Source organism: Trachemys scripta, chromosome 1 (genome assembly GCF_013100865.1).
Source record: "Trachemys scripta elegans isolate TJP31775 chromosome 1, CAS_Tse_1.0, whole genome shotgun sequence".
NCBI lineage: Eukaryota > Metazoa > Chordata > Testudines > Emydidae > Trachemys > Trachemys scripta.
This window is the reverse complement of record NC_048298.1, coordinates 72943658-72962550: the sequence shown is the minus strand read 5'-3', so window position 1 is coordinate 72962550 and position 18893 is coordinate 72943658. Positions and strand designations below refer to the sequence as shown.

The window sequence follows — 18893 nt, the reverse complement described above, 5'->3', positions numbered from 1 at the left end:
ACACTAAATGAGTTAAAAACATCTACATGGCTATAGCCAGTATGTACAAATCCATTAAAGAGTATACAGATTCATGGTATACATTCATAGTGCACACGTTTTTAGTTGTAAAACTGCCCAACAGTTCTATAATTTTTGAACTAAACCAAGTACAAGGGGGAGAAAAACCTAACACTCAGATATTGGCAGAAATAGAGAAAATATTTCTACATGTATAGGAGTTTCAGTCCTGATCAAATGTTTTCATCCTGAAGAAAACACTGAAAACCATGAAGAAAAATGCTGAAACACAATAATCTGCTTTGGAGAGAAGTTTTAGTGAACAAAAAAATAAAAATAAAATAAAATAAATAAATGACCATGCTGTACAGGCTGTTCTCTACTTTAATATGCCATAATAAATAGTAAAACTGCAGGCAGATACTATGGATAACAAAAAAGCTATAATAGTCGCAGAACACATACAATAAAAGCAGAAAATGACACAGTGCGCTCCAGCATTCAGAAACAATGCTCCCAGCCACTGTTCATTTCGCACAGAGGGAGAAGACATTATTTATGCCTGAGGGAATTCTGCACCAAAAACCTAAAAATTTTTTGCACAATATTTTAAAATTCTGCAAATGTTATTTATCAATAAATAAATGTGGAGGCTCCAGCATGGCGGTGGGGAGCACAGGCCACTGACTGCACGGACATGGGAAATCACCCTGCAGCCCTTTGCTCCTCTGCAACAGGCACACCAGATGTAGGCAGCCCAGCAGGATTCAAGTGTGGAGGGGCTTAGTGTGGGGGAATCCAGGTGTGGGGTGAAAGGGTTCAGGGTGGTGCAATTTGGATGCAGGCAGCTTGGTAGGGGGTCTTGGTGCCATGGGGATCTGGATGCACAGGGGCTCGTTGGGGGGTTCCGAGTGCAGTAGCAATGGGACTCTGCAGGGGGGTGTAGGTGAAGGTGGTTGGGGCTCAGTTGTGCGGTCTGGATGTGGGAGGGATGGGGCTTCGCAAGGGGGGTCTGGGTGTGGAGGGCTGGGGGAGTGCGGCTTGGTAAGGTAGGGGTCCAGGTGCAGGGAGGGATTCATTGGGGTGGGGGTTTGAGTGAGGTGTACTCAGTGGGGGGTGCTCTGGGTGCAAGGGAGGGTCTGGATGCAGGGGGTGAGCCTTGCAAAGCGGGGTTTTGGTTGTGTGGGATTTGGTGCAGAGAGAGTGAGGCTCAGTGGAGGGGACTAGGTATGGGCAGGTCTGGATGCACAGGAGTTGGGCACACAGGTAACCCCTCCCCCCACGACTGAGGAGTGATCGGGGCAGGAAACTGGTTCTAGGGGGTGCAGAGTTTCCTGCTGCCTGGGGAGGTTTCTGGGGGTGGGTTTGACCTGGTCCCTGAAGGGGAAGAGGAAGTCCCATACTCCCCAGTCTCTCCAGAACTAGCAGCTGAGCCCAGAGTCGGTTAGAAGCCACCGGCCGGGGCGTACCCAACCCCTCCCTCCTCCATGGTGATTTACCTCTCTGCTGGCTTCTTTAGACCCCTGAAACAACGCACCCATGCTGCCAGAGAGGGATGCCTGACTGCTCTTGAGGTTTCCCTTTGCTTCCCCATCAGAAAGTCATTTTTCTGCAGGGAAGCAAAGAAATCTGTGGGGGACATAAATTTGGCATGTGCACTATGGTGCAGAATTCCTCCAGGAAACCTGCACTCTCCTACTCGCCCCCCCCCAAAAAAAACCCTTCAAAATCGTATACCCATGTTTTACAAGCATATGCTAATAGTGCTGTACAAATAACTGAATATTCAGTTCTGGTGCAGGTCTGAAAAAAAATGAAAAAAAATCATTATGGGTCAACCCAAACCAAATATTTCAAAATTTCAGTGAACTAAAACAAAGTTTCATTTTGTATGTACTGAAAAGTTTTTCAGAGTGTTTTTTTTTTATAAAGACTTTTATAACTTTTTAAAGATACAATTGAGGGAAATCCTGAAACAAACCCTCTTTTTGAAATGAAAAAAGTCAAAACATTTTGTTATGCAAATGAGAACATGAACCATTTTCACATTTCAATTTCCACACATCTCCGCCCCTCCCCCCAAACCAAAACAATTTGCTGAAATTGACTCAAATTAGTGAATTATTTCAGATGACCTGAATATGCATTTTTTTTTGGCAAAAAAGTGTTTGCAGGAAAAATTTCATCCAGCTCCATATGTCAAGACCACATGCATTACTTTGTATTATGTACCAATTATTCTTATGTAGGCTACACACTAACAAATCCCAACTGTAACAGTGCAGGCCTCATTGCTGTGGCGCCTCCTGCTGGTCGTCTCAGGGAATTAGCTCTTTCCAGAGCAGAGCACCCTCTGCAGGCCGGTATCCCGTTTCCGCTGGACCCCCACATCCCGCCCTGGACTCCAGTGCCCCGTTATCTGGGGTCTGACCCTGGCAGTAACCCCTCACTCTTGGAGTCTCCCCTCCCCGGGAAACCCCCACCCCCTATCCTCACCTCGCGTCAGTTGTAGGCTACTGCCAGTCACCAATTAGCCCCCGCTCCCTGGGGCAGACTGCAGTATAAGCCACTCATTACAGGCAAGGTTTGTTTTTTGGACCTGCTGCCTTTCTCTGCAACCCAGTACCTCTATGGGCCTTGGACAAGGCCCTGTAGCCTGGGGAGTTGCTAGCCTGGAGCTCCCCAGCCCCTCTGGCCTTTTCCCAGCCCTGCCTCACTCTAGGTACCCTGAGCTTCCCAGCAGCCAGGCCCCTCTCTTTCTGAAAGCAGAGAGACACAGTGTGGGGGCTCCTGGCTTCACTGGCCTTTATAGGGCCAGCTGGACCCTGATTGGGGCATGGCTCCCAGCTGAGGCTGCTTCCCCCAATCAGCCCAGCTTTTCCCCTGCCACAGCCCTCTCCCGGGGCTGTTTTTAACCCTTCGGGGCCAGGAGCGGGTGACCACCCCCCTACAACAACATTAAAATCCTGACAGATAAGAAAATCTGTAAAAGTTGGACCAAATTTCCCATCCCCTCAAAACCCAGCTTTTAGTCTCAAATAAAGCCATTAGGTAAAGCTCTGAAGGAAATAAAATAAGATTGTTGGTTAGACCTATGAGAATGGGCTAGGACAGCAAAACAGAGTTAAATCACTGAACCAATTTCTTTTCGTTCTAGAAATCCATCCATCACACTCCAGATAACCTGGACATCTCAGAAGAACTGGAATTTGACTACATGTTATTCTAAGAATCAAAATAGTATTTTCTTAGTAAACTGCCCAGCTTAAGTTTGCATGAAAGTATATTTTGCAATTTAAATGAAAAGGTAAGGTAAATTATTATAATGATGTGCAGCTGTTTCTCTCCAACTGCTATTCTTTCTAAACTAGAGATGGTACAGATGGAAAATGATAAACTTTCTTTTTTTTTTTTCAGCATAAGTTTTCCCAGAATTACTAGAAGGACAACTTCTATCCTACATACCACGTTAACATTTCCTAGCTTCAATCTTACAAAAATGCATAGGCAAGCTAGATTTACCTATCACTGGATTTGTGATACACTTGTCAGCAATATTAAAACTCAAGCACACTCAACAAAACTCTTCAGGAGAAAAATATTTCTCTCTTTCTGCCATTATCATTATTTATGATTATTTAAATAGCACCCAAGTCTGCTAGGCCTGTTTGTGGACATAAGCTAGGTCCCTGAAGAGTTTGCAATCTTGTATGGACAGCATGGAGACAAGAGATGAGAAGAAAACAACATGAGAGTCTACACTTTGAATTCCTTCTTTAGATTTATAAATGCATATAATCCAAGACCAGAAGGGACACCGTGATCATCTATACTGACCTCCAATATAACAGAGGCAATATTACTTCCCCAAAATGATTCCTTTTGAATTAGAGCATCTCTTTATAGATTCCATATTCCATTTGCTCGGTTTGCAGTATATATGTTTCTATAAATAAAACCTGATGAATGTGCTGCAATTTGTAGAAGCTGCTTTAGATGCAACTGGATTGTAATTTCCCCATACCATTAAAAATGATATTTTACCTAGGTATTGTGCATACATCCTACTGTATGTTACTCAAGGGAAAGTTAAGGTGTTCTACTCCAATATTCCATCTTCTGAATCTACAAAGTACATTTCCATTTTTATTAAGCTTTAATTAGTACTGTTTATTCAGCTTAATGTGGTGGTTGATGACCAATAAACATATTCCTTCCACTTTACAACTATAAAGGATATCTCACTGAAAACAAGAGTGTACATATCACTTGCTGAACTGTTATTTTATCACTTATTAAAGCATTACTCAGAGAATCATGGCAGGCACCTTTCTGTTTCCTACAACAGTTTTTGCAATTAAGGGAAGCGATTAAAATCAGGAGACTGTCCCTTTACCAAGCAGTACCAATAGGTCTTGGAAAGCAGATGTCAAAAACCTAGGTGCATACCCCAACAACAACAAATTATTAAACCGAGTCAACACTAAGACATAGCAATAACTTAAGGACAACAACACTTTACAAGAACACATTAATTATCAAATAAAAAAAATAAAAATAAGGAGAACCAGAAGAACCCCCAGAAAAAATGAGTAATACTTGGTAATTAAACAAACTTGGGAAACTGCTCTAATCATCTTTATTCTGTGCCCTGTAACAGTCTTTACACATCTACTTTACAAGGTGTGATATTTTTGGATCAAGGACTTTGCAATGGATTTTAAATGTCTGCAATCTATGCTCACATGTATCTTAAATTCGGAAGAACCAGTGTTAGGTACAGTGACTATACATTCAAACTTCCCTGTCACATTCTGGGTTGCAATAGAGACCAGAGAGCGATTGTGCCCCCAACATATTCTCAGTCCCAGATTTTCCCAAAAATGTGTTCTACAATGTCCAGCCCTCTCCTGGACAGTTGAGATATTAAGATTTGATGCCCCTGTAAAGAGTCAATATTTAACAGTTTGTTACATTAACTGGAGTTACCAAACAGTTCACTTTAAACACAGGAGACAGGTAGATAAATAGCTGTGACATCCACTCCTGTTTGGGCAGGCCGTACAGCCTAATATCAATGAGTATCCATAATTCCTTATATAGTGTTAATACATACAATTCACAATGATATTAATCACCAGCATGTCATTAGCTTTCAGGAAATACCTGACTCTATACAACTTTATAATGCAGTAGTATTGGATATAATCATTTGTTTGAGTTGCTTATCACTTGGGGTTCAACCCCCCACCCCTTCCCATCCTTACAGACGAGTAAATCTTTGAAATGGATTCTTCTGAAAAGTAAAATCTGGACCGAGCTTCTCTCTCCTTCTGGGTGTAGATGCCAGCTGTCTTATCCCAAACTTCTTGATATGAGGTTTGCCTCACCCCTTGTTAGCTTGATGGGTCTGTTTACTGTTTATATGTAAATTGAGGTAAATACACATTCCTTTATTTAGGATAGACCTGTTTAACAACTCCCTCTGACATATCTGGTTTGAACACATTTTAACTATCATTCCAGCATAAGTCCATAACTCTTAATACCCACTGAGTACATACATCCTGCATGAATATTAATGATCAGTGAGGTATTCATTTTCAAATGATACCTCACAAGGAATATTTTGTACAAAGATGATTACAACAGTGGGCAGGGTATGAATACAGTGGTGTTTAATGTCACATTTCCATTTTTTCCTCTCTCATCTTATTTTGTAAAGGCTGTAGATGTTTGTAGTATAGGGACATTTTAAATGTGAAGAAGACATACTTGTACAGTTTGCAGATGAAGTTTCAAAAATGTGTGTCAGACAGCATTGCTTTTATAATGGAACAGAGGGTCCTGTGGCACCTTTAAGACTAACAGATGTATTCCATTACATGCGTCTGACGAAGTGGGCATTCACCCACGAAAGCTTATGCTCCAATACATCTGTTAGTCTTAAAGGTGCCACAGGATCCTCTGTTGCTTTTTACAGATCCAGACGGACACGGCTACCCCTCTGATACTTTTATAATGGCTTACACACAGACGCACACACACACTTGCTTGACACCAATATCAGAAGTTGATGAAGAAGCTTCTTCACCACAGTAGCTTTGGTTTTGGTGTTCCCCATTGTGACGGAAGGTACCCCTGTATTCACACCCTACACATTATTGTATTAAACTTTGTACAAAGTATAGTAAGGTATCTAAAAATTCACTTTTCTGATCAGTACCATCCTGATAAAATACGTGCAACAATACTGTATGTGCATAAGATTCCAGTTTATGGTGGTGGTAACACATTGTTCCAAACTGAGCTTGGAAAACAGATCTGTCTCAAACAAATGAATGTGTGCTCTGTTTAATTTGCATTTAAGCAGTAAACAGAGCCATCAAACAGGAAGGGAAATGAAGGAAGCTCAAACAGGTGAGGAAAAATAGCAGGGAACATCCTTCTCCATAGACTTGTTGCCTCCTGGTCCCCATTTGGAAATGTTTTTCAAGAGAGGGACTTACACTGTAAAAAAGAAGGGACAAACACCACAAGGGACCCCTTTCTCACTCTGCCCATCTATTCACTGCATCTGAAGGGACAGAGGAAGCAGCCATTGGACTGGAAAAGGGGTCCTGACCTAAGAGGTTTAGTCAGTACAACTGCTGTAAGCATTTGGTGAAAAAACCTTGCTTTGGATTTATAAACTTGTATTGTCCAAGAGAGGGCTGGGCAGTACAGGACAAACATTTCTGGGGGAAAATCTAAGACTGGGGGTGTGTTGGGGTGACCCTGCACTTGGTGAGAGCCAAGTGTGGCTGGCAGGCTGCAGTTACACACAAACACCCAGGGTTTGGCTTACATGCTGGAAGGCTGTTTGTGAGTTGCCCAGGTGGGAACTCCTTCAGCAAGGTGTTGTAAGTCACGCAAGATTTCAGGGCAAGGGTGGCACAGCTGCTCATTAATCTAGATTGTACCCTGGTATGTCGTACCCATACAAGTACTTTAATTTTTGTAGGACATGGAAAGTTAATGAAGAATGAGAAATTATTACTCTCAGGGTTCCAATTGTCTAATCAGGAATTTCTGAGGTATGTTTCTTTGTGTTCATTGTTTATGGATGTAAAGCAAACTGGAATAGGCACAATCACTGTACAAGGTATGTTAGTTTTTGTGGTTTATGAAACCAGTGGAACTATTTACTGTATTAAAGCTAAGTTAATGTATATTTTCAGGACTGGGGTTTAAAACAGTATTCTTCATATTCTTCTTCTACTCTCTGTTTTATATATATTCTACAGTCAAACCATATGAACCCAGAAGGAACCTAGGGAATATAAGGGCTTCCAGGAACCTGGGATTTTACCATATATTAGGGGCTAGTCTACAGAAGAAGTGCTACATTGGCGCAGCTGTACCTCTGTAACTCATCTGGTGAAGACGCTCAATACTGACAGGAGACAGTTTTCCCGTTGGCACAATAACTCCTAACTGTGAGAGGTGGCATTATGCTGGCTACATTGGTGCTTAGGTTGGTGTAAATTACGTTGCTCAGAGGGTGGCTTATTCATACCCCCGAGCGACATAAGCTGTACTGACTTAAGTGCTAGTGTGTACAAGCCCTGAGGAATGACTAGGTGGGCCATCACCACAGTGCAGACATTTCAGTGCTGGGAGAAAGTGGTCTTTTCAGAAATATCAGTATTTTTCAAATGGCTACTTTTTTCTAAACAATAGCCAATGTAAAGTGAAAGCAGCATTTTTCTGAAACAGAGACATTTCTGAAAAGATCTGCTCTTCCCTGACCTATTGGAGTTTCAAATGGAAAGAATAAAAATCTATTTCCTGAAAAGCCCATAGAGACTTTGGGATATTTCAGTGTCCTTATCCTATGGTATCTGTATTAATGTAGGACTTGAAAAATCCACTTGCACACTTGCTTATGATGAATGGGAAGTTTTCGCCCTGCTGACCAAGAATGCGTAAGCCATCGATTTTTTCAGAATTTAAGTTTTTTCACTGTTTTCTGCAGAGGTGGTCACTTGGAGTTACTCATGAGAAAAAGAATTAGAAGAAGATTGGCAGAGCGGTAGAATAGCAGACAAAATTTTTTCTTTCCTGTTTTCCTCAAAGGTGCCAGTAAAGGGAGGAAGAGTAGAGCAGTGGAGAACATCTGCCTTCCTATCCATTTTGGAGCAGCCAGGGGACTCTGGAGGGTAGACAAAAAAGCACCTTCTCTTTTCTAGCAGCTAGAGTGGAGGATGGCCTCTCAATTTCCTATGCATGAGGGTGGTAAGAGCTAAGCTTAACACTATGACCCCTCTGCTGATAGGTTCTTCTCCCCAAGCGTCCTCATCAAATCTCACCTCTGCCCCTGGTGAGCAGGTTTAATTCTCAGTCTTTTAAGTGTTTGTTTGATTTGTCTTTTGTATCCACTATTATAGTTTATTACTTTTTCTTGGTAGTTAACACCGGTCATTGCAGAATCGTCTATTTTCAGGGCCCACAACAGAGCAATCAATTTCAGACAAACAAAGTCTACTTTAGCTGAAATGAGATTTCTCCTAACACTCCTGGGTGGTGGGAAGGAGGCTAGTATTTTCCAGAAATGCCCCTACACCGGGGAATCCTCTGGTAGCCTATAAAACTAATTTTTCAGATGCTCCTAATTTCTTGGAACATTTTTCTTTAAAAGTGAAAATTCTGAGTTTTGTTAATTTTGCTGTGCTGGTTGTAAATTTGAGTGAATCCACTCACCTATTTCTGAGTTATTCAGTAGTAAAAAGTCAGAAAATATTCAGTTGCCTTTTGGGACTGATCAGTATAGCTACATGCATGATCAGTCATGTGCTTCCCTTTGTGCTCATTGTTCAAGAACAGGATACATTTAAAAATTATTTCTAATGTGGAAAATGGGAGTAAAAAGGAAATTCATCCAAAATCCACATGAGAGCAGTTGAGGTGTCAGAGGATGCAGAGGGAAAAAAAATAATTTTTCCTCTTTTTGTAGTCTCTTCGGAGGGAAAACAAAATAGACAGCAGCAAGAGAAGTATTCCTTTGTGTAACATAATGGCTTCATGGTAACACTTCAGATCACACTAAGTAGTTGGACAAATTCAGCTATGAATCTAAGTGGTAGTCTGATCCCGAAAACCCTTACTAATGTGAGCTGTCCTTACTGTTTCAAGCAGTTCTGCTGATTTCAGTAGGGCTACTTGTGTGTTTGAGAGTTTGCTGGATTGGGCCCTAGATTATTGCCTTTCATTACAGCAATTTCTTTAAAGACCAGCTTGAGCAACTGATCGTTAATTACCTGACAGCAACCACATTTAAAATACTGGCCCTAAGTTGGAGGTCGATGACAAATAAAACTGGCCCTAAACTGCTGGCATGAAAACGTCCTTGTAAAAATAGAATAAAAGCACAAAATCAGCTGCATGAGACACTTCCAAGGGAAGAGCTATTTATGTATCCAACAGCAGGAGGTGGTGACATACAATACCGTAAAAACATACACATTTATAGTGAAGGCTCCAAAAGCAAGCTGCTTGGATATACATAACTCTGATTGAAAAATATATTTGTAGTTTTCAGTTCCATTTGGATGAAATATAAATATTGTCAACCTTTTATTAGGCTAATCAATTCAGTTAGAGAAAGTTTCCCCTGCCTCATATTATTTTGAGCTGTCTAATACCAAAAAGTATCCCTAGATTTTAGAAACAAAACTTTAGAAATATCATATTTCTAGTTTCCAAATTTTGTAAAATAACTGACTTCCGGACAAAATTAAAGTTCAAACAGGGGATTTTTCTTTGATATCTATAACTATCCTTATAGAGAAAGTAAAAGAATGTAACTGACACAAATCCTAATGGGCAAAACAAAGAACAGTGTCACATGGTAGCCATGGTCACATGGTAAAACAAACAGCAATGTCTTGAAATAAGGTTATCTTAATTACAAATGAAACATAGATATATCAGCTCTTATTTCACTCCCTGTATGGAAATTCTTCAAAGCACATGTTACCCTTGGAAAGAATTTTTAACCAATACCTCACCCAAAATCTAATGACTTACTGGGGAATCTTCCAAAATAGCATCCATTGGGCCTCTCTGAAGGAATACAGAATTTACCTATGTATCCACCATTGCAACACTCAAATATGAAGGCGCTGTTACATTTCTTAGATGTGACAGTGCAGAGGGGTGTAACTGCCTAGGTTAAAATAGTTATATAAAATTATATAGTTATACAGCGATGTAGTTGCTCCTACTGCAGCAGCTGAAAGCATATTGTTTTCACTGTTTCTCTAAAACTCTTTGTAATAAAATGTGTATAACTATTCTCCCTTCATATTCCAAAAAGCTTAGTAACACTATTATAAGAAAGGCTAAGAGTTTGTCATGGAGGTCACAGAATTCGTGACTTCCAGAAACCTCAGTGACATTTCCTGCTCCTGAGAGGTGGGCAGTAGGGGGGCCCCAGCACTCTCAACTGCCGTGGGTGGTGAAGGGGACCCCAGAGCAGCAGCAGGACTCTTGTCCCTCCCCATTTTGTCACAGATATTTTTAGCAACAGTCAGGGACAGGTCGTGGGGCTTCTGTGAATTTTTGTTTATTGCCCATGACCTGTCCGTGACTGTTACTAAAAATATCCATGACAAAATCTTAGCCTTAATTATAAGCTATGTTTTGGATCCTTAATGGATCTTTTTCTCATTTTTCTCAAGTAGAATTCCATTCTCCATACTTAGTATTAGGCCTCTTAAAAGTTAACTTGAAACTATGACAATTATTTCACAAAGTCAGCCAAGCACAAGCAAAATTTCACCACAATACTCCACAAAGAAAACCGTGGGACCATCCATTTACCATAAACATACCTTTTCCCTACAATATTATTTTCTTTAGGAACTAAGTCATCTCTCAAGACATGACAAATATTAAAACCTGCCTGAAAAGTAAAACTAAATGGCTAGGGGTGGGAGGAGTTGCAACACTCCTTGCCTAGAAACGGCCATAACACACTTTAAACCCAAATTCTTGCCACAAGGCCAAGTGCAAACCATGTCTGTAAAAGGTATGAGAACAACCTAGAACTGTCCTACAAACGTCTCCTTAATAGGAGACATCAAACCAGAAGCTAGCTGGGGAAGCAGACATTTATCTGACTGAATGAGCTTTTAACATAACTTTGCAAGCTAGCTTTTCAATCTCCTGTCAAAATCAAGATCTGCATGTGCATGTTGGAGTTTGAAGTTAATGAAAGCTGTGGTGTGCTTAGACTCTCTGCAAATCAAGCCAGTTGTATTCATGTGCCTAAATATGAATGCAGTACCTAACTTTATATGCACAAGTCTGAAAATATTGACCATGGTTCTCTTGAAAACTGCCTGATCTATTAAATTGGAATCAACCAAAATAAACTTTGTAGGGGTGTATCTGTACTACATAAAAACTCTGGCTATAGAGTTTTTCACATCAAGCTTATAGAGAAGGTGTCACAGGGTACCTGGTCCCTGAGGATAACTAAACCGAGCTATCCTGGGCCAGAGGAGGTGAGCGCAATCCACCTAATTAAAGAGAGCTGGGCTACCAATGTGCCTATAAAGGGCTGCTAGTAGGCAGCTGGGGGGAGGAAGAACAGAGAGGCTGAGCCTTGGGGAGGAAAAGTCACACTGGAGTGGAGCTAGCTCCTGTACTGGGTCCCTGGAGCAAGGGGCCAGGGGCCTAGGGAAGTTGCTCCATGAGGGGAGCAGAGCTGGCTGAGGCTAGGAAGCTGCCAGGAGCTGGAATGCCAGATACTCCTGGGAGGGGTGGTCCTGAAGCCTGGGCCAAGGACAGTTAATACTATTTTCTGTTTATTTGATAGCCTCTGTTTAAAGGAATAAACCTCTTTGGAAAGACTGGGCATGGCAGCGCATGCTTTGTAGCCAGGGAGGAGTGTTGGCCCTGGTAACAGAAGGGCCTTGTCAGGATAAGACAACTAGTGTGATATCTGTGCAACTCATTGCTGGGGGATATTGTGAAGGCCAAAACTAACTGGGTTCAAAAAAGAATTGGTAAGTTCATGGAGGATAGGTCCATCAATGGCTATTAGCAACCCCATTATCTGTGTGTTCCTAAACCTCTGACCTCCAGATGCTGGGACTGGATGACAGGGAATGGATCATGCAATAAATTTCCCTGTTCTGTTCATTCCCTCTGAAGCATCTGGCACTGGTCACTGTCAGAAGACAGGATACTGGGGTAGATGGAACATAGGTCTGATTCAGGATGGCCATTCTTATGAATGTTGGCAGAATGGCTGAATAGCTAACAGGTCATGGGGAGACATCCTGATTTCAAGGAAGATTTGATCCACTAGCTCCTGATCCAGGAACTACTTGTATTTGTCTAAATTTATTATCAGGATTTTCACCCCTGATAGTTTGCTGGCCACTAGTCATGACTTATGGGGCACTACCCAGTCTCATATTTGCATGGATTTCCTTCTGCAGATGTCACCAACTATGTTAATTTTGGTAGCCAGATCGTTTATTTGAATTAAAATCAACCTTTGGGATACCAGTTTTATGACACCTCTTAATCCATAAGGATTTCAATCCTTCCAAGAACATATATGTACAGTTACTGTTCCTAGATTACAGCCTGCCTTAAATGTAAAAGCACCTCTGCATGGATACAGTGTGGTAACTACAATTTGGATCAGAAGTCATTTACCAATTTCTGATTGTCATTGGACTGCCAAAAAATCCAATAGATCTTGCAGGTCATCTCTCAATCAGGTGCAATAGCAGTGTCTTTGTATGGTTTGTAATCACTGAGGCTTCAAGTGTCCACTGATACTGTGGAAGCAAATAGATACCAAAAATACTGTCAGAGCCATCAGTCCCAACATCTACAGCCTTGCAGAAACCTGCTTCTTCTGGCAAATCCTCTTTGGCAGACAGAAAATGTCTTAGAATCTATCTTTGAGTTGTAAAGCTTTGAAGCAAGGTGTGTACTCCAGTTGTTTGTGGAATAAACTAGAAGACTTTAGGTTGTTTAGGTTAAAACCAAATGACTTTAGTACCCTTAGATTGCAAAAACAAATTCTGGATCTCTGTCAAAGTCCTTGATCAGCTCATCATTCAGCTAGAGGAAAGTATGCACCCCTCCACTCTGTGTAAATATACCCCTACAACTGCCAAGAATTTTTCAGAGCAACACAGTGTTGACACCAACCCAAAAGATTAATCTCTGAATTGGTACCCTATCAGAATCTATGATACATCCCGTGGTTGGAATGTGCACACATGTAGTCATCTGCCATGTCCAGAGTTTATATTCAAGAGGAACCACTCTGAATTGTCTCAATATGGATTTGATTGGCTACCTTTTTCACATGGTAGTTGCATTTCTAGTTCTCACATACCTGACTGGGTGTTCTGGCCTGTCTGTAAATTAAGTGAATCTCCCTTATCTGTCCCTTGCATAAGAGGGAAAAATCAGATCCTCCAGAGATGGAAGTCACTGGCATTTTCTTCTTCTTTCTCTGTGGAAATACGTTGGGTATCAGAAGAGTCTTCTTGACCATCAGTGTCCGGATACTATTCTCCCACAGCCTCCTCAAATGAATGGTTTTTCCCCCAGACTGTGGCACAGAACACTATGGTAAAAATGGCATTCTACAAGGTTGTTGAATCAAGCGCCAAATCTGATTGCATTAAATCTATGGCTAGTAACAGCCTCAATTACTTTAACATATGCAACATTGGTGTGCCAGTTGAAATTGTCTTTTTTGGTATATTCACAGAACTTAGAGTTCCAAGAGGAATCTTTGTCGGGATCAAACTTTGGCTGGCCTAAGCCAGCATGTGTTGCGTCAGTTCATCCAAAACAACAGGATGGAAGGAGGGCAGCAGTCACTGCCTTGTTGGGTCCTTGGAACAGAACATGGCTGATTGGCATCAGCAGCATTAAGACTGGAACCACCAGAACTGTCAGTCATCCACTGCCAGCAGTTAAGAGCAGATGTCACAGGATATAAATGGAGTCCTACCGATGGATCTGTTTTGAGTAGAACTTTCTGGGGGCAATGAGAGGAAAGTCCTTGTGCCGGAGTCTGTGTCAAATATTCCTTAGGAGGCGCACTTCTGCAACACGACTGGTCGACATAAGTAAATTTACACAGCTGTTTGCTCTGCCAGTTTCTAAACAGATTCACAGGCAATGCGTGACATGTGCCAAAGCGAGAAACACCAGCTCAGAATGTAGATACCCAGATGGCATGACTCCTGTTTGCTTGAGGATTTTGCCTTTAAGGCTTTCTAAGCCAGTTTTGGGCTGAACATACTGGAAGTATCACAGGTGGCCAACAGAGCTTATCCTGAATACCCGAGATGGTGGTAATGCTCCAATCTGCTCTGCTGCTCCTTATTTCCCCTGCATCCTACTTAACATTTAAACTGCTCTCCTATCTGCTTGCTTTAAGGACTATTGTATATTCTGTCTCTGTGGGCTATCTTCCCCCTCTCTCATTTGTTTTGACTGTATTCCTATTGCCAACATCAGGCCATTCAAAAATGAAAGTCAGTGAAGGATTTATTCAAGCCTGTGGGTGATGCAGTGTCATGCCTTAAAAACCCTCTTATTGCCCCTTCTCATCACTTGCCGGTACCCCAGAGATGACCTGGCCGATTGACCACACAGCAGGAAAACAGATCTCCCAACACTATATAGAGCCTAATTTCAGGGGAAGGCAGAAGAGGATACCAATTAAAATCCGTTGGTACTGAAATGTCAGAAATACCTCCCTTTCCTGGCTTCACTTCTTCCTTCATAATCTATTGATGTAAAAAGAAAATTAAGTCAAGGTTATGTTTTTGTTGAGCCTTAAGAACGGATTGTGCCAGGTTTGAACTCTTAGTTTTTTGAAGCGTCCCTTGTGGTCTGTTTTGAGTGGGGTATGAGTAGAAGTGGTGAGGGAAGTGAGGCAGTAGGGTAGCATGCGCACAGAAACCCATCTCCCTCACACTGGCAATTACTTAATTGGAATGGGAGAGGCCAGGACCCAACAAGATGTTCAAACTAACTCTGTCTTATTAATTACTATTGAGACCTTTTCATTTAGCTTCTTTTGAATAATACATGGGCTCTAATAACTCTAAATCACTTAACTATTCCCTTTTTTATAATAAAAATGGATTATTCTCATTAGATTAATTATACTTTAACTTAATTAGGTAATTTGCAATTGAATTTCTCTGTGAAGTTCCACTTTCAAATTTTTTTTAAGATCATAGTTCAGTCTGGTTAGTTGAGTGCAACTAAAGGTTATGATCTTTAGATGGATGTAGAACAGATGAATAGTGATCTTTGGGTACTTACTAGATTTCTGACATCTTTTGTTCCCTATCTTTCACTTTTGAACTTAAAACAACAAACTTCTAAACTGTTATTTAACTTCCCTATCCCTATCAATTTACAAATCCACTGTTACTCTATTATTTTCCACATTAATCCTCATTTTTTTCCCTGCTCACTGTCTCCTACATGGGATAATTAACTTGTTATATGTGTTACTTAACTTCTAAATTCTAGCCTCTCTCTGAAACCACTTTGTATCTATCATTTCTCCAAAGGTAACAGCTGCAATATATCCTCAGTTTTGAGTCCAAGGATGAAACTGGATAGGAACTCCCACAGCTTACACTTCTAAATACATTTGTCTGTAGCATGGGGCAGCAGTGGAATTACAGGAACATTTTGGCCAAAAATTTCCAACCTTAAATTCTCATACGAAGGCACTTCCATCAGTGAAATGCAATTAAAAGTTAGAATTGTATTAAATACAAAAACGGAAACCAGGAGACATATCAACTGTAAGTTGTTAACAAAATGCTATGACCTATTTAGGGGGTGGGAGGAGAAATCACCAAGTTCCTAGGAAGGTCAGTTTTTATGTTTGTCAGTAAAACATAAAATTGACTTTACAGTGTATAATTCTTGTGAATTACTTATATCTGACTGCAGGATTAGCTGAAGGCAGTATATACGGAGTGAGAAACAAAACAAACACATGGATCTGCTCCACTGGGAACACCAGATGCTACATAGTGATGTATATTGGGAAATTAAATTCTCCAATGAGTTGTGGTCAGAGCTAGACAGATGCAATATGCGCATCAGCACAGCCCCTGCCAACTTTCCTGTTCCACACCCTGGAATCTCTCTATCGGGGAAAGAAGGTCTCAGAATTTCATAAAGAAACCTCTACAAAGACTACATACGGCAGAAATGGCGGTCTTGTTATAAAAATATAACACACATTTCTCTGTCATATTCAAATAACAAACTTTCATACAATATGTAAGCTCTTATGGGCAGAATCTGCCTTTTCTTTGTGTGTACTCTTTCTAGCATAATGGAGTCCTGATCTCTGATTGTGGTCTCTAGTTACTACTATAAAACAAGTAACTAATAAATATAGTTTAAGGAACATGGCTTTTCTGAGTTCCTAAACATAAAACAATAATTCTAGAGAGATGTGTGTAAATGACAGCATAATGATCTCATTAGGTTTCCAATCTCTCTGCCCCTGAATTGTCTCCAGTAACTATGATTTAAGAAGAGCTTCAGTCTCTTGGTGTAGTAAGAGAATGTGTGTCACTCCCAAAATGAAACTTAACAGAATAAATTAAGGAACATTCTAATTTAAATTTTGTCTGGAATCTTTTTGGAAGCTGTGAATGTGAATCAGTATTTAAGTAGAGCGGTGATATATTCAGGACACAAAGAAATGTGTGCATCTTTAAGCATAAGCAGTCAAATCCTTTTTGATGCTCTTGAGTCTAATGCAATCCTACAACATAAAACAAGATAATTCCTGACCACTATAATAACTACTCATCCCACAGTCCCTTTAGAAGTGATCACTTGAATGAAGCAGCCTATTTCCAAACAAGCTAGGTTAATGACCATCAATGTTGAAGAGTTTCAAAGTTTGTTGTTTCTGTCTCTTCCCCGACAGTTTATCATTAAAGCTAATCATTCCGACATCCTGAATGTGCAGCTGATTCTCTACTTCCTGAACACAATGGGCTAGATTCTTTGCTATGTTTCCTGAGAGATGCAGCACAGAACGTGCGGGTCAGAGTCAGGGAGACAGAAATACAGCTTTATGCCACTTTTGCATTGCCGAGATTCTGAGTTACTGCAGGGCTGAAACAACCCCTGGTGTAGATTGCTCTGAAGCCCATAATCCCATAGTGATGTGCACTGTGACCACCACATCCCCTCATGTCTCTGGCCTACAAACACCCCTGTGCTGGAAACTTATGAAGGGTCCAGCATAGAGCTGCTTTACCTACAATGGGAAAATCTCCCCCCCCCATCCAACTATGGCTCATTTATGGTGGTAAAGCGGCTGGAGTGGGGACCATCATCTGGCTTAGTATCTTTAATCTTTGCAGTCCTTCAGTATTTCAGCACTCTAACGTTTTAATGTAAGCTTTCAGCAGTCTAGATGTTAGAGGGCCTCTCTAAGATAGCTAGCACTGACTGACTCCTAACTTTCCATCTAACCAAGTGTTCAGACATCATGGGGAGATTTTAAAAGATGCAAATAGGATTTAGGTGGCCCGGTACTTTTCACTAGGTACAAACACCTTTGTTCCTTTGAAAATCTCCCCCTACAATAAAAAGCACACTTATTTCATACATGAATAGCAACAAGTTCCCTCCTATTTTATCACTGTCAAGGCTGCTTCCCACTTTGAACTTTAGGGTACAAATGTGGGGGCCTGCATGAAAACTTCTAAGCTTAACTACCAGCTTAGATCTAGTCCGCTGCCACCATCCCAAAGCTAATTCCCTTCCCTGGGTAGCCTTGAGAGACCTTCACCAATTCCCTGGTGAATACAGATCCAAACCTCTTGGATCTTAAAACAAGGAGAAATTAACCATCCCCCCTCCTTCCTCCCGCCAACTCCTGGTGGATCAAGATCCAACCCCCTTGGATCTAAAAACAAGGAAAAATCAATCAGGTTCTTAAAAAGAAGGCTTTTAATTAAAGAAAAAGGTAAAAATCATCTCTGTAAAATCACGATGGAAAAATAACTTTACAGGGTAATCAAACTTAAAGAGCTCAGAGGACCCCTCTCTAGCCTTAGGTTCAAAGTACCGCAATCAGAGATAAACACTCTAGTAAAAGGTACATTTACAAGTTGAGAAAACAAAGATAAACTAACACGCCTTGCCTGGCTGTTTATTTACAAGTTTGAAATATGAGAGACTTGTTCAGAAAGATTTGGAGAACCTGGATTGATGTCTGGTCCCTCTCAGTCCCAAGAGCGAACAACTTCCCAAACAAAGAGCACAAACAAAAGCCTCCCCCCACCAAAATTTGAAAGTATCTTGTCCCCTTATTGGTCCTTTGGGTCAGATGCCAGCCAGGTTACCCGAGCTTCTTAACCCTTTACAGGTAAAAGGATTTTGGAGTCTCTGGCCAGGAGGGATTTTATAGTACTGTACACCGGAGAGCTGTTACCCTTCCCTTTATAGTTAAGACAATCACAAATACATAACATAATATAATGAAACCAACTTCATTCCTAGCTTTATGTCAAGGGCCAACAGCTAAGTCAATGATCCTCCAAAAAAAATACACTTTCACTTGGAATGGATTAGTTGATGTACTCCCCTCAACACCATGTCCTCACCCAGTTTTGGCACTCTCTTTTTTCCCCTCTTTCTGTCATGATGCCCTTCTTGTCACATGGATATTCTCTCTTTTCCTCTTTTACAAGTTATTTGCTGCCTCTTGAGTCATTCTCCCCTCTAGCGTCGCAGGTAGCTCTAATCTGCCTACCTCACTAAGAGCTACGTTGGTTCCATCCACTAGACATCCACTGGTTTCA

The 18893-nt window shown here is 41.1% G+C and overlaps 1 protein-coding gene across 1 annotated transcript in view; it reads right to left on the bottom strand.

Moving 5' to 3' along the window:
- Positions 1 to 18893, bottom strand: part of TMTC2 (transmembrane O-mannosyltransferase targeting cadherins 2) — a 356119-nt gene that overhangs the window by 38933 nt on the left and 298293 nt on the right. The window lies entirely within an intron of this gene.